The sequence below is a fragment of the Morone saxatilis genome, unplaced genomic scaffold, assembly GCF_004916995.1.
Source record: "Morone saxatilis isolate NCDOM2014 unplaced genomic scaffold, NCSU_SB_2.0 Contig10, whole genome shotgun sequence".
Classification (NCBI taxonomy): domain Eukaryota; kingdom Metazoa; phylum Chordata; class Actinopteri; family Moronidae; genus Morone; species Morone saxatilis.
In genome coordinates, this window is record NW_023339652.1 from 10,745,577 (window position 1) to 10,760,046 (window position 14,470).

The window sequence follows — 14,470 nt, forward strand, 5'->3', positions numbered from 1 at the left end:
ATGAGATATAGGCCTACTGTGTCTATATATATATATATATATATATATTTATTTTTTATTTTTTATTTTTTCCCCTCAATTCCCCTTGCTGTCAAGTGCACATCGTTCCGTTATTTAGGGATTTTTCAGTAGAGTCGTGTTTAGGGAGGCTTGTTTGCCTTCATCTTTTGAAAATCAACATGCGCCAACAAGGTTGAAAGATGGAAATGATTTGCTTCTCCATTACTTCATGGCCAGACACTCCAAAGCGAGGAGAGAAAGGGATAGCTGAGGCTCTGTAACACATTTTCCCTGAAGAAGGAGAGAAAAAAGTGAAACTGTGGCTGAGTCTGGGGGATTTTTAGCTTGGAAAGTGCGTGTGCGTAAAGACGCACTTACTGGAGGGGTTACATTTGGGTTTCCAGATGTGCGAACTCAGCTGTTGCTTGTCACTCAGGTGGTCTCTCTTGCTTTCGTTCTCTGTCTACAGGAGTCTTTTCATGCAGCTCTTGAACTCTGTCAACATCAGTGTTTACAGACCTCAGCCCAAATCCTCAGAAACATTACAAAGTGAAGCCACATCACTTCAGCCACACAGAACAATTGAACAAGGAAGGCATTTTCTCATATTCAATCATACAAAACACTTAAATTAACTTTTTAAACAAACTCTGGAGTGTTAGCCTTAGTCTCTTCCAGTACAATGAAACTGTTTAAAGCTCATGCAAGTGTGATTCTTTTCAGTAATCTGCTTTGCTCTGAGCTTCTAACTGTTAATAATCAAATGTATTCAAGAGGATAAAGAAAAATGTGACACTGAGTCCTATAGTGACGCCTTAAGATGGACTTTTCATTGCTGTGTGATCTGTATTGAAGCCAGTGGTGGCACCTAGTGGTGGGAGAGATTTGTGAAGATGATGCAGGGAGAGTAGAAGGCTTTTGGATCAGCTCAGTCTGAGCCTCAAAACTTGGAGAAACATTGTAAAGTAAAAGTACTTCAGTCTGATCTGTAGCTTGAATTTGAAATGTTGGATATTTCTGTCCCTGGCGCAGCATTGTACAGTCATTATGAATGACAAACTGCTGTGTAGTTAGCTGATCCAGGATGAGAGCAGCCGAGGATCAGGTGACTGAGGTGTATTCCCCCTCTGTGGGAGGCCAGTCAGCTCGACTATGCTACACTTTGCTGGGGGTATAAACTCTGCAATGCTAAGCCTTTGTTAATGAGTATGTATTTGTGTGTGTGTGTGGCCAGTGCTCAATGGATCTGTATGTCTATTTACTTCAAATTGCGTGAACATGACATGTGTGAGTAGTGATGTGTGGTAAGCGAGAGAGTACGGTGTTTACTGGAAACCAGGAGTTAAGCTGCTGTTAATCTGTCAGACTCAAGTCAGGCAGTAGCTGAAATGATCGGTATGCTGGGCTCGACTACTGCCTGCTATGGGACATAACATTGATTCTATGCTTTTAATGGATGCTGAGGTTTTTTTTTGTCTCTACATCCCAAATAATTAATGCTATCGTCCACGCTAACTCGAGTACAGCAGTGGAATTAGTTTAAAGAAAATAGTTCAATATTTTGTCTGTACAGGTTATGTTCAACAGTTACAAATCTCACTAATTAGCACGATATATCTCGTTCATGTTATCTACACAAGTCTGGAGTCTTGTTGCCAGGCAGCAAGCAGAGATTCCAGGAAGTCACTACCCCCAGCCGAGAAATAGTCTGACACATAACCACCCATAAAACCAAGAATTGGCATTTTTACACTTTGTAAAAAACGAATAAGATATAAGTTGTTAGTAAATGAGCTTTAGAGGCGCTGGCAGGCAAATTTCAGTACCTTTGGCCAATTATATATTGTCAGTGATTTGGACAGGGCTAGGCTAGCTGTTTCCCCCTGTTTCCAGCTTTTGTGCTAAGCTAAGCTAGCTGCTGGTTGTAGATTCATATTTTGTGTACAGACAAAAAAGGGGTATCAATCATTTCAACTCCGCAAGAAGGAAAATAAGAGTGTGTCTATATTTCCTAAATGTAAATTCAGGAGAGGCGTTAATGTCCTTTTTTTTTGCTAGCAGGGTAAAAAGGTACATTTTGTTGAAAAATGTCAAAACGAGGAGAGGAGGATGATGTTCTAGCTGAGGAGGATGTGAATCAGAGGGGAGGATGCGAAGCACATCTTGAGGAGATAGCCTTTGAAGTTCCAAAGAAAGACAGAGGATGACTGGACATGTAACGTCATACAATTATGAGCCTACATTTGGCAAGAGAAGTGGACAGATTATGAACGCATCCTTGACTTTTCGTTGCATTGCTCTTTTAAGGGCCCCTGCTGACTTTTTGTTTATGGAGAATTTCTAAATTGACAGACTAATTTTTCAGAGCAGTGTCTCGATTAAACACTCTTCATCTTCTCATATGCAACCCAGATTCTCATTCTCCTGTGGGGTTTGAGTGCCAGAGAGGAAATCCAGCCTGGAGATTGTTTTGATATTGTTGGACACTCTCCTGGAAAACCTTTTTGCTCAGCGACCAAGGGTTCTGGATTTAGAGCCATTGGCTCCTCGGTTAAAACACCTCATCTGATCACAGCAGTAAAAATGTTTGAAGAGCTCAGAATGGGCCTTGTTTCACCTTTTTCGTTTGAAGCTTAACGTAACTTAAATCGTTGTTTTTTTGTCTACCTCATTAATGAATATATAGTGTTTTAGAGCAGTTTCTCACATTTACGGTGCATAATATTATAAACACAAACTAATAGTGTATACATTATGGATGGTTTGCTGCTGGCGGACTGGTTCAGGGGAGTTGTGCAGCATCCATAGATTTCTTGTGTCCCAGTGTTTGAGTTGGAGCACTGACTGGCATTAGATTAAATAAATGTACCAACCAATAAGGAACATAAACATGAATGAGAAGTGTGTATGTGTTTGCATGTGCGTGTGTGTGTGAAAAAGAGAGACCTCCATCTATTAGTAAGTCAACACTGTTCTGTCTGTGCGCCTCTGTCAGCCTAATACCTCAGACCAACATGTGTACACACAGGCAAGTTTGTGCTGTCACACTGGAATTAATCGAGTGTGGGGTTGTGTAAATCATTCCAAACCTCAGAAAACACACCCTCACATACACACAGACACACACACACATGCTTGCCAAGCAGCAATCCCCTATAGTTGTCTGTGAAGGGCCAATCACTGAAGGGGAGAAACAGAACAGTGAACAATGAAAAACAGACATTTCTTGGAAAAACAGACACACACACAAATGTCCTAAAGCAATATTCAGAATTTTACATGGGAACCACCCAGTTATACCAGTTATCAGCAGTAATAGTAATATCACTAGTGCAGTGGGAGATTACAAACTGCAACCAGTGCTGGGACCAACCTTGACCAAGCAAGAATGTCAAGCATTCCCTGGTCACAGCTTCTCAAATGTGAAGAATTGCTGCTTTTCTCTAATGGTATATTACATTTTGAAGGCTTTGGGTTGTAGTTTGGACAAAACAAGCAAATTAAAGATGTCAGCCAGGGCTCTGAGCAATTGTGATGATACTTAACATTTTAGAGACTAAACGATTAGTCAAGAGATCAGTTGAAAATGGAACCCAACATTCAAATAGTTGTTGCCTTTTCAGCAGCATGTGATGGGAATGTCTGTTCAGGTTCAGTCTTTTCCAGGTTGTTCATGTTTGAAGGAAGTATTGCACTATAAATAGTGAAAGAGAAGCTAATATTGTGTATTCATATTGGCCTACTGTAGCCATAAACCATGGTTATGCTGAGGAGGTGAAGTGTGCGGTGTGTAAATGTGTGTGTTGGGGCTGGGACGGCAGTCCTTGATCTACGAACACTAATCGTGATCCTTGTGCACACTGAGTGGTTACAGACCAAACCCTGCAGGCCGCATTGGCTTCACAAGCCTGGTATTATGGTCAGCTTGTGGGGAGGGAAAGTAATCCAGAGCTTAGAAGAATATCAGACACTGAGTAATGGACTCTGAGAGGGAGTTCCACTCAATTCTGTGTTAAAACTTGCAGCAGGCCTGAAATAAAGTTGCCTGCAGCACTTGCTAAGCGATGCAAAACTGAGGTGTTGTTGAGAGTTCCTGACTCGTGCCTCCGAGTGAGAGTCGATTTGGCACCACCTTAATTACCTATACACACAGCTCTATTTGATGATGATTAAAGCCACTCACACACACAGATACACACACCTGCCCAGACATTGCCAGTCGCCAGCCGCAGTGGTTATGGAGACATTAAAGGTGATGATTATTAGATGATAATAATTAAAAGGCTTTAAAGCTCAGGTAAAGGTAAACAGTATAGATAGAAGCACAGTCTCATATAGGAAGACAAGATTGCAACAACCACGTAATTATTCCCAGTCAAATGACCACCCTGAGGCAGAACACAAATGATAGCTTTCAGTTTTGTTTTTGATTGGGAAAAACATAAAAGGTCTCCATAACAGATTCTGGTTTGTTGGGTGCTACATCACTCATACAATACTGCTGTTGTGATGTGAGAACCTCCTAGATTCCAATTTTGTTGATCATGTTTCCACAGTTTGATGTTTGGTGGTTTCATGTTTTCAGTTCAGATGAAGGACCACCCTAATCCAGTGGATAATGTCATAAATGCATTGTGCAGAACCAAAAACAACCCCGCTGTTAGTGAAAAAGCTGACATTTTGGAGATACATGGTTTACATGCAGTCATGTTGTGAGTCTAGCAAGTGTGATTAAAACATGGTCTTGTTCCATCAAAACTTGCAACAGTTTGCATCATGCAAAGAATATATTTTGAAAAATGTCCAGTGACACCTACTCTGTTTGGCATGAAAATAAAGTATATTATTCATAATAGATTCAGAAAGCCTTTATGCATCGTTGGCTAAAAATAGTTGCATTTAAAACGCACAAGCAGGTCAAAAACAACATAATTATAATTGTTCATAAATATTCTACAATGGATTTACAGGGAAACGCTGTATACATGCGTCTGGGATCAAATGTTTGGGTGTGTGCATCATGAAAACATGACTTTGCTCCTGCCTTCCCACCTTAAATTGGTCTCATGTGGTCTCATGTGTTGGACAGTGTGTTCCTGAGGCTAAAACAAGCTCCTCAGCTGAATGTCTTAACTCAGGGACAGTCTGCTCTTTTCCTCCTCTTCCTCTCCCTGCATCTCTCTTCCAATATGCATGAAGCTTCAGATGACACAGGATGAATTAATCTGTTTTTTCCATTTCCAACTTATCATTGTCAGTCTGCTTCAATAAACAGAATTAGATGAGGTAGAGAATTTTGAAGCTTTGTGACAAATATAAGTTGCAAGATTTAAAGAAGACATCTCTTTGATGAAACATTTAGTTTTCATTTATGTAATCCTGTTGGGTGGTCGCCTGTCTCCGGAGACATGCCCTATCTGTCACTGCATCTCCATTTTGCCTCACACCACCTCAGAGGAATACCAGCCTCTTAATTCATCCAGAGGGGAAATGGCTCCATCCAATCTGATGCCACTCGGAGTCAGGAAATGGCCTGTTGTGATAAATACTGTGTAAGTGAGGGTGGGGAAAATTACTGGATTTTCACCAAATTTGCCCAAAACTGCACATTTGCTTTAGCACTCACGGGAGTCACAGCTTTCAGCCCAAAATGCTGCTACAAATTATATTTTGTGATAAAAACTGATGAAAATAGTATGTGTAATGTGAAAGGGTATCAGTGTAAGTGATGGAACCACAAAAGTTGATAATATGTCAGCTTTCTGTCCAGGGCTTCTTTGTGCTGCCCCCAAGGGGCCAGAAAATCTCTTATTGCAGCTTTAAATTAAATTGGTTGATGCACAAACCATGCCAGGGATGGTATGTACTCCTTAAAGGGAAGCCTGCACTTTAAGAGGTAAACTGTTCTGTTATATAACCTCTAGCCACATTAACAATCCCCCAACTGCCTTTGTGCTCTGGCAAGTAATCAAGAGGCGGCGTATCCTTCAGCTAGGACAATTTCATCTCCAGGAGAGGGAGAATGTAACAGATATTCACCCGTGGTGGTTAGCTGATGAAAGCTTGGGGCTTTCCAAATGCTCGTCGCAAAACCAATACAAACAGTGATTTGACAGTTGTCTGGGTTTCAGCGCTGTGAGATCCATCCGCTCCTCTTTTTTTTCGCCTGAGAAAGGGAGCTTAAATTGCCACTTGCATTAATGAGGTAGTAAATAAATGTCTTTTGTGTTTACACTAATGACCTCAAAAACCAGACAGTAAACTGGGGAGGCTAAAGCGTTCATTATATCTAACAAGCCACCCATGAAATCCAACATGTGCGGGCCTGTTTATGTGTGTGCACATGTATGTACCCATGCCCATTTGCTTGTTTCTATATGTTTTTATTTATTCAATACTTTACATATATCTGTTAGAGTGTGTGAATGAGCGTGTGTTCCCTTCAGAGAAAGCCCTCAAGAATCCCCCCAAGGGCCTTTCAGACATCTGGTTGTGGATGGACAGCTTATATCTTCAAGTAATATGTCCAGTTAAGCCCCTGGGAGCCGCCGCTGTGCACATCATTACAACCCTCCTCCGGCTTTGCTTGGAACTTCACTGAAACCCTATCGTTTGGTTCAGAGGGGTACAAATATGTTGTATATCCTTTTATTCTACTTCCTCCCCGGCCCGTCTCCCATCTGTTGCAGATTAGTCTTCAGTGTGTGTTTAGAGAGCTGAGCCTGTCGCCGAGCGGGACAGATAGTAAACCCAGAAGGTTTTAGTCAGAACTGTCAGGTAGGTCTGAATTAACAGAGAGGCCAACTGAGGATATGGCTGGCTGAGAGGAAAGACAAGGGGGGAGGTGGGAGTAGAGCGACAGAGAGCCAGAGGGTAAGACAGGCTCCAAAATTACACAGCGAGCCCACCAAACGGTTTGTCTGTTTACCCATGAACCTCAGGCCCGCTACTCGAGGGTCAGTGTGGAATGCCAACAGCGGCTGCCTCGCCAAATTCAACCACAGTCCCTGGGAGAGGAGGGGAGACAAACACCCCGCGTAACGGCCAGTCACGCCACTTTCCCTGTGATAGTGAGTTTATTTAAGCACGGAGCTCAAAGCGATTTTCATATAACACATAGCCTCGATTTCTGTCGCCCTCGTGGCATCCAAACCCACCACCAAAATGTTACCATTGCCGTGCTGAGCTAAGCTGATATCACTCAGCTGTTTTGTTATCCGTCTCTTTACAAAGTCTCTCACTGAATCGCTGGCTAGGTAACCCATATAAGACTAAACAAAAAGCGCCTTGGGAATCTGCTATTGGAGCTAAAGGCTATATGGTTTCACACACACACCCTGCTCCGTCACTGTGCTGCCTTGAGAACTGTGCCAGGCCATGTAGGCCAAACTGCAGGCCGAGTGTAACAAAGTGCCTGAGGCTGCGAACTTGGTCAGACGCGCCGCTCTTGTTGTGTTTCCAATGCTAAATTATGGGAAAGTGACTGTGCTGGTTGTGTAATACACAGCCGGTTTTGTATGTGTATGTGTATGTGTATGTATGTGTGTGTGTGTGTGTGTGTGTCTATGTATATGCTTTTGTCTGTTCCGCTTGACTGATGTGCCATCCCTCCAGGGTCCTGTCATTAAGCCTCTGTGTACACAACCCCAATCCCTGGCCTACATCTATCTCTTCTTCATGGGGGGATTTATACACACACACACACACCACATACAGCTTTCCCATACGAAATGTGATGCAACCCTGCTGCTTGTCTTGCATGATATGTCATCAGATGTAGCTGTTTTTACATTTGCTTCTCCCTCTCATGTTTTGTTTTTTCTTATGGATTTGTTTTTCATTTGCAATGCTTCCATCTAGTTTGAGTGGCACAGCTCATTAAAAGCCTTTTGACTTATCTGTTTGTTTTGGCTGAAACATTTGACACACTGTAAAACAGTCAGATAGATACAGAGATTGATGGTTAGACTGCACATAACTGAAATAACAGTGCTGCATCATTCTTCGTTCAAACTATCTTCGGACGAGTGCAGCTGGAGTGTTTCACTTTTATTTTCCTGTGAACAAGAACAAAAGAAACTGGTTCCTTATCTTTACTGTCTGTCAGCCTTACATCTGTGGCCTAATAACACTTTATTTGGGACTTTTTCTGAAAGAAGCAGCTGGAATATTTCACGATTTACCTTTTATTTAAATAATTACAGTTTGTGTGCCTTACATTAGTGGCCCAAACATGAACGCTGTGCTTTGCTTACCATTCAAGAGAAGCAAAATTGCATTGATGCGTACCAGTATGTACTTTCCCTGTCAACAAGAACAAGACATTCTGGTTCTTGATATTTTTCCTTTTTTAACATCCAACCCATCGCTCGCCTCTGTTCCAGTTATAAATATCTGCTGTTTTTTCTCTTCTGTAGAGGATCATCACTTTGTATGTGAGACAGTGTGATCGCAGCAGCGTTAGATTTTATTAAGACGTTTTAAACACAAACACACACAGACACACACAGACACACACACACACACACACACACACACAGTGGTGGTTACAGTGAATTCTGGCTTCTGTTAAAGAAGGTATGCATCACTTAACAATATCAAATTAGAGTTGGAAGGGATGTGCACAAGACACACTTTTCTCTCCTGCCTTTCAGACACAGACACAGACACACACACAGACACACACACACACACACACACTTGACTATAATGACAATAGGTTTTTATTGTTTCCTAATAGGTATTACAGTTTTGTTATGGTGTTTCTCACTTATATTCCAGTTCCTCACTGAAGAGGTAAGAGTGTGTGAAACTACTCTCTTATTTCATGCAAATGCCTGGTAACATAAAGGAGTTAGTGTGACTTGTCACACACACTGTGGTCAGATAAGAGTGATTGTCTTTAATGTGGCTGCCTATCTACTCATCGCTGAGAGCAAGAAAGAGGAGGCACGCCTGTGTTGCAAAAAATGATTAAGCAAAAATCTGAGATTTGGCAGATAAAATGTTTGCATACACGTCTTATCTCATCAAATGTGCCGGACAAAAATAGAAACACAGTAGGAAGAACACAGTGTTATTAATAAATGGTACACGCTGACAGCAATTTACAGTATACACAATGTACTGTTTCAAGAAGTGTGACTTGAAATATCAGTTATATGTGGTGTTACTGTTGTTTTTCCACAGTGGATATACAACCCAGTTGCCTGATGAAACTGTTTGTATCCAATAGGATACTTTAGCTTGGCAAGACATTTTAGCCTACAGGGACCATCTAGACTTGCATGCAGTACGATTCAGGTAATGACACGTATTAAGCAGTTTAAGTGAGGTAGACCGTGCCAAATCATGAAAAATAATGATAAACATTAATAAGTTAGCTCTAGACATGTACGGGAAAAAGCCTCTGTGCTGTTTTTGACAACCCTATTTATCCCTGAAATAGCATAATTCCTCAACATACTCTAATCAGCCTGTGAGTAGTGAAGGGATTTACAGCAAATCCACTTGAATGTCAGAATAATTGGCTACATATGCAGGGATATAGACAGAACCAAAAGCACAATAAAGATTGACAGATACACATGTAAGGCTAAACAGTAGCTGCATTGAAGCAGTGATTATTTTCATTTTGCAACGATTTATCCAAAATGAGATACTTACTATATTGGAAGAGAATGAATAGAACATTTAATAGCATCTGTTAGACGTATACTGGTGACTGAAATCAGCTCTAGTTTCCAACCCCGAAGCAGATAGCTTTATTGAGTGAGAAATCACAAACACTGGCTTTCAGATGCGAGGCCTACGTGCAAAGGCTCCCTGCCTAGTCAAGGAGAACTCTTGAACAAGAAGGGTCAGTTAAAGATAGAAGCTGTAAATGTGTTTCATTTCACACATCATCTCATGGTGGCAGTAGAGGAAAAATCATCACCAAAGTCATTAAGGTTCATCCTCTGGGTGCAATACATGTCTCTACAAATTTTCATGGCAATCCATCCAATAGTTGTTGAGATATTTTAGGGTAGGCCAAAGCCGACCCACCAACCAGCATTGCCCCAAAAAAAGATCAACATCAAAACTGTCCATTTTGCATTTTACTTGTAAATGGTATAAGTAGAATTCTGAACAAGAAGAAGCTTAACGGAAGCTTCCTTACACAATCCCTAAATTCCCATCACAGTTACTTGTCAATTTCCTGAATTTTACAGCACTTTTATTGCCACTCCTATTGTCCCAGAGGTGTGTAGGTAACACCCTGCAGTGGTTAACAAATCTCGGCAGAGGGTTTTATGACTAGAAACTTAAATCACACTCGGCTTGGGAGTGTCAAGGAATATTAACACTGAACTGGCAAGACGACTGAGCAGCACTTCCACAGACCTGATATGCAGCAGCGAGTCGAGCTGGTGGGCCTTGTTAGCGAGAGCTAAAGATCCATTTCCTGGTGTGAAAGGCTGCTGAGAGGTGTCTGTCGGCGTGAATGGGGCCGAAGGAGGAGTCATAACTGATGTGAATTGAGACGTGGATCTGAGGTCTTTTTGTGAGGCAGATATGTGAGTGAGCTGGTTTGTCAGCCGTTGTGCATATGGCCTACGTAAGTGGGACATTGCTGATTAAAATCAGAAATGGATACATTCAGGATACAGATATGTCTTTATTTGTAAAGCTACTTGTAGAGGGATTTGTCTTGTGTTGATGTAGCTATATTAACAACAAATGAGTCCATGTGACACAAGAAGATACAGAAGACACAAAATAAATATTTTTAATGTACTTGGAGTCAGATCCTATGTGACCTCATTAGAGAATCAAGATTTGAGTTTGAAATGCCCCCATGGTGATTTATTTGTCTGGGCTTGTCGGCTTTGGTTTTCTTTCAAGATTGTTCTTGTAACTAACACAATAAGTGAGTTTTTGAGACACCATTACCGAATTTGTACAATTCAGTGGGTCTTGGATACTAGACTTTTCGGTGGTGCAATAGAGAACATGGGTGCTGATGGTATATGGATGTCAGGTAACAATATGACATCATTGGTTTTTCCTATAAATTATACTTATACTCACTGATGATTTGCATCACCACCAGGAGCTTTACCACCTTTATACTTAACTGAATTATGTGAATATGTTTTTGCATTTAAAGTTGTATAATTTTTGCAAGGCATAGTTTTTGTCTTCAAAGGCTAAGTTGGTTTTAATCCTGGGAGCTATTTGCACACATTCTCGCATATTTCATCATGTATTTGCACTTTACGCTGCGTTAACATCAGGAATGGCCTCCATGCTCCGTTTGACGTTGTCTTTTTTTGATGAACTGTCGTGGAACAAGTTGGGACATGTCACTGTCCTTGTTGATTTCTGTTTTGAACAATCAGAGGGACGTCTCCCCCTGATATTTGCATTTGAAGGGATCAGTTAAAACCCATTCTTGCCTCCTGGAGATGAAACACAGCCCTGGTAGAAGAGTCCAGGTGTGAAGGGCTCTTATAAATGAAAATGAAGTACAGCACTGCAGAAAAGAGCACGTCTGCTCAGCACAATAAAGGTTAAGAAAAGGCCAAATTACCATTGGAGTTCTGTTCCAATAGATAAATGAAATGTGCAGCCAGAAGGAGTGAGTAAGTGTGCCTGGTATGTGTAAGAGTGTGTGTGTGTAGTCCAGACTTGGTCTTGGATTTCAAGTATAGAAAAGGCCACTAGATCTTGTCTGGACTCTGGAGCAAAGCTTTTGCCAAGGAAAGAAAACTCCGCTCAAAAAGTCCTTTGAGGGACTTGATCAAAAGGTTTCTGTTCAAATTACTTCTGACTTTACTTGGCTTAAGGTTAGACAGATATTTCTGGCCAATAATGTCCCTTTAAATAACACTGGATATCAGCCAAACATTAAACAGCACACATTTAAAGCAGTTCTGTTGAATGGTGAATTTGGGCACATGTGATTTGTGTGCGTCATGTGTTTTTATTTGTAAGCGTTGGGGTCAGAGGTCACTGCATAAACCCTCCATTAGTTAGTTCCTGATCATCAGCCTGGGACATGTGAATGAGACCAGGCTATCATCCATTCAGCACATGTCCAGTGGCTTTGCAGAGTGCTGATACATGACATCTCTGCCTAATGGCTTAGAGCCATTTAATCCAGTTTATATTCCATATGGAGAAACAGAAGACTGACAGAAAGTTCCAGTCTCCTAAAGAGGTCTGCAGTTAAGTTGTGATTCTATAAATTTAAATGCCCAACTCCATGGATCCAAACTTAAGAATAACTAAAGTCAAAGACCTTTCTATTATGTAAAAGATACAAAACACCGACCCTTTCAAAACAACAGTAAGGCTCCATTTTAAAGAACTTCAGTCGCACCTTCTCTCTTCAGAGAGGAAGCAGAGGAGATGCCAAGGTCAACCCGCTTTCTAAAGCACCACGGATCTTTGGCCACAAGCCCAGGCCCAGTCTGAAGGGCTAATATCTGCCTATTGTCAGGGATAAAGCCACTCACTCCTGAGCTGTCCTCCATTCACACTAGAGCATTCCTCATCCACTCATTGTTTCCTTTCGTAATCTGAATTAAGTACTTTTCTGTCACAAAAATATTGGCTTTCCTTTGTACCCGCCTGCCTGAAGTGCGATTTCCAGAGCTTTCAAAATGCATATCCAGATAAATATCTCAGGAAACTCAATGCACATCTTTCGGGGGGCTAAACACAAAGTGGCTTTTGCAGAGCGGAGCCAGGACCCCTGGACAACTTGAGAGCTTTTCTGAAAGGTTTACCCTCTGACTGGAATGCCAAGCTCCCCTCTCTCCTCTCACTCAATTTCAAATATGCCTTGGCATGCCAGGAAAGAAGGCTGTATTGGCAAAGCACATAAACAATCCCATCTCTATGCGCACAGTGAATCTCCTGCTCCGTCTTACTCTTCTAAGCTAGTTAGCTAAAGTCATTTCTCATTTGTAACAGGTATTTTGGCATGTGACAAACAGCTCTGTTGCCCTCTCTGCAAGTCACTTTGTGGGGTTGTCAGGGGAGAGGGCGTCTTTGTCTCCTGGACAATAGAATAAACTCATTTGTCATTTTAGACTCTTTAAATGAAGCCATTGCTGCTTTTCAGCCTTTCACAATGATGGATGATGCAGAGTTTGTCCAAATAAATTACATCAAACTTCCCCAGGCGTATCAAGGGAAGTTTTTTGTATTTTGTCCACTGTTTTTTGTGCAGCTTTTTCCTTTTCTGATCTTCTCACATTTAATAATTCGTAGGCCTAATGCAGCTGTCACCTTTTTCACATGGTGGATATCTAATTTTGGAACAAAACTCTTTACATCTAGTTCTGCCGGATTGTCAAGAGTTTCCTGAAGTGAAGTGCTCTTTGACAATAACGTCATTGTGATGCTGTGCTAAAGTGAGAGATGAGGACAGGGGACCCCTCTCCTCTCACTCATTCAGATCTTTAAAATAGGAAAAGGGTGGTGGCATCAGTGACAGGGTGAGCAGACAGATCCACTGCGTGAGAATTTCCTGAGATGGATAAGGTTGACTAGGGAGGAAGCACAATCAATATTTAACCAGAAAAAACTTAAGGAGGAGTTTAGGGGGGATAATTTGCTGCCTTTAAATTATTCTGTACCTCTAAATCATAGTTTGTCAAGGTGTTAATATGTTAGGGAAATAAAGATTTAAGTTGGTATAATAAATATTTTTATATTAACAGTGGATCACATGACTACTTGTGTGTCAAAGAGGCCGCTACCAGTTATGAACCAACGTAGAATTATCCTGCACCTCACTTTTATGGAGCTGTATAGCATTTTTCAGCTGATTGTTTTGCTTGTCTGGCTGGCAACTATTGTTTTGGTTCAATCTCACGGCTAGCATCAGCGTCATTTTTGGCCAGCAGCATCTAATCATTAGCTCAGTAGAAATTAATGTGACATTATTAGAGCAATTGACATGAGGTGGATCAGACCAGATGACCTCGGGGACCATTTAATCAGAGAGAGAGAACGGGAGGGTGCAGTCACTAGTATTTTATATTTTAATTTTGGTTGGAGGAAAGTAAGACCAGTGAAATTTGTCATGTGATGTATATAACTACAAATATTCTAAGGAAGAATTTATGCCATTTTACTTTTCATGCACGCCACAAAAAGAAAGCATACAATTTGTTTCTGCAAGTAAAGAGCTGAGTTTAAAATTGACTTTGGATTATTTACCCTTCATTACTTTCTTACAAGGCAGTGAACAGCTGTCTGGCTCATAGAACAACATTTTTTAGAAAGAATAAGACAGACTGAAAGAAAGACAAAGAAAGAGTGTGAGAGTAGTGTGGACATGTCATCTGGCTCTCAGGAATCCTGCAGCCGAGTTGGGGTGGGGGGGTGGGGTGGAGGGCTTGGTGTCACTCTGGTGGAGGAAGGGGTGTGGAGATAAGTGGGGTGTTGACTCTGGTTTGTGTGTGTGTGTGTG

The 14,470-nt window shown here is 41.4% G+C and overlaps 1 protein-coding gene across 1 annotated transcript in view; it reads left to right on the plus strand.

Annotated features, from left to right (window-relative positions):
* The window catches only part of prickle1b (prickle homolog 1b), a 28,142-nt gene that overhangs the window by 347 nt on the left and 13,325 nt on the right, over positions 1-14,470 (plus strand). The gene's annotated exons all lie outside the window — the stretch shown is intronic.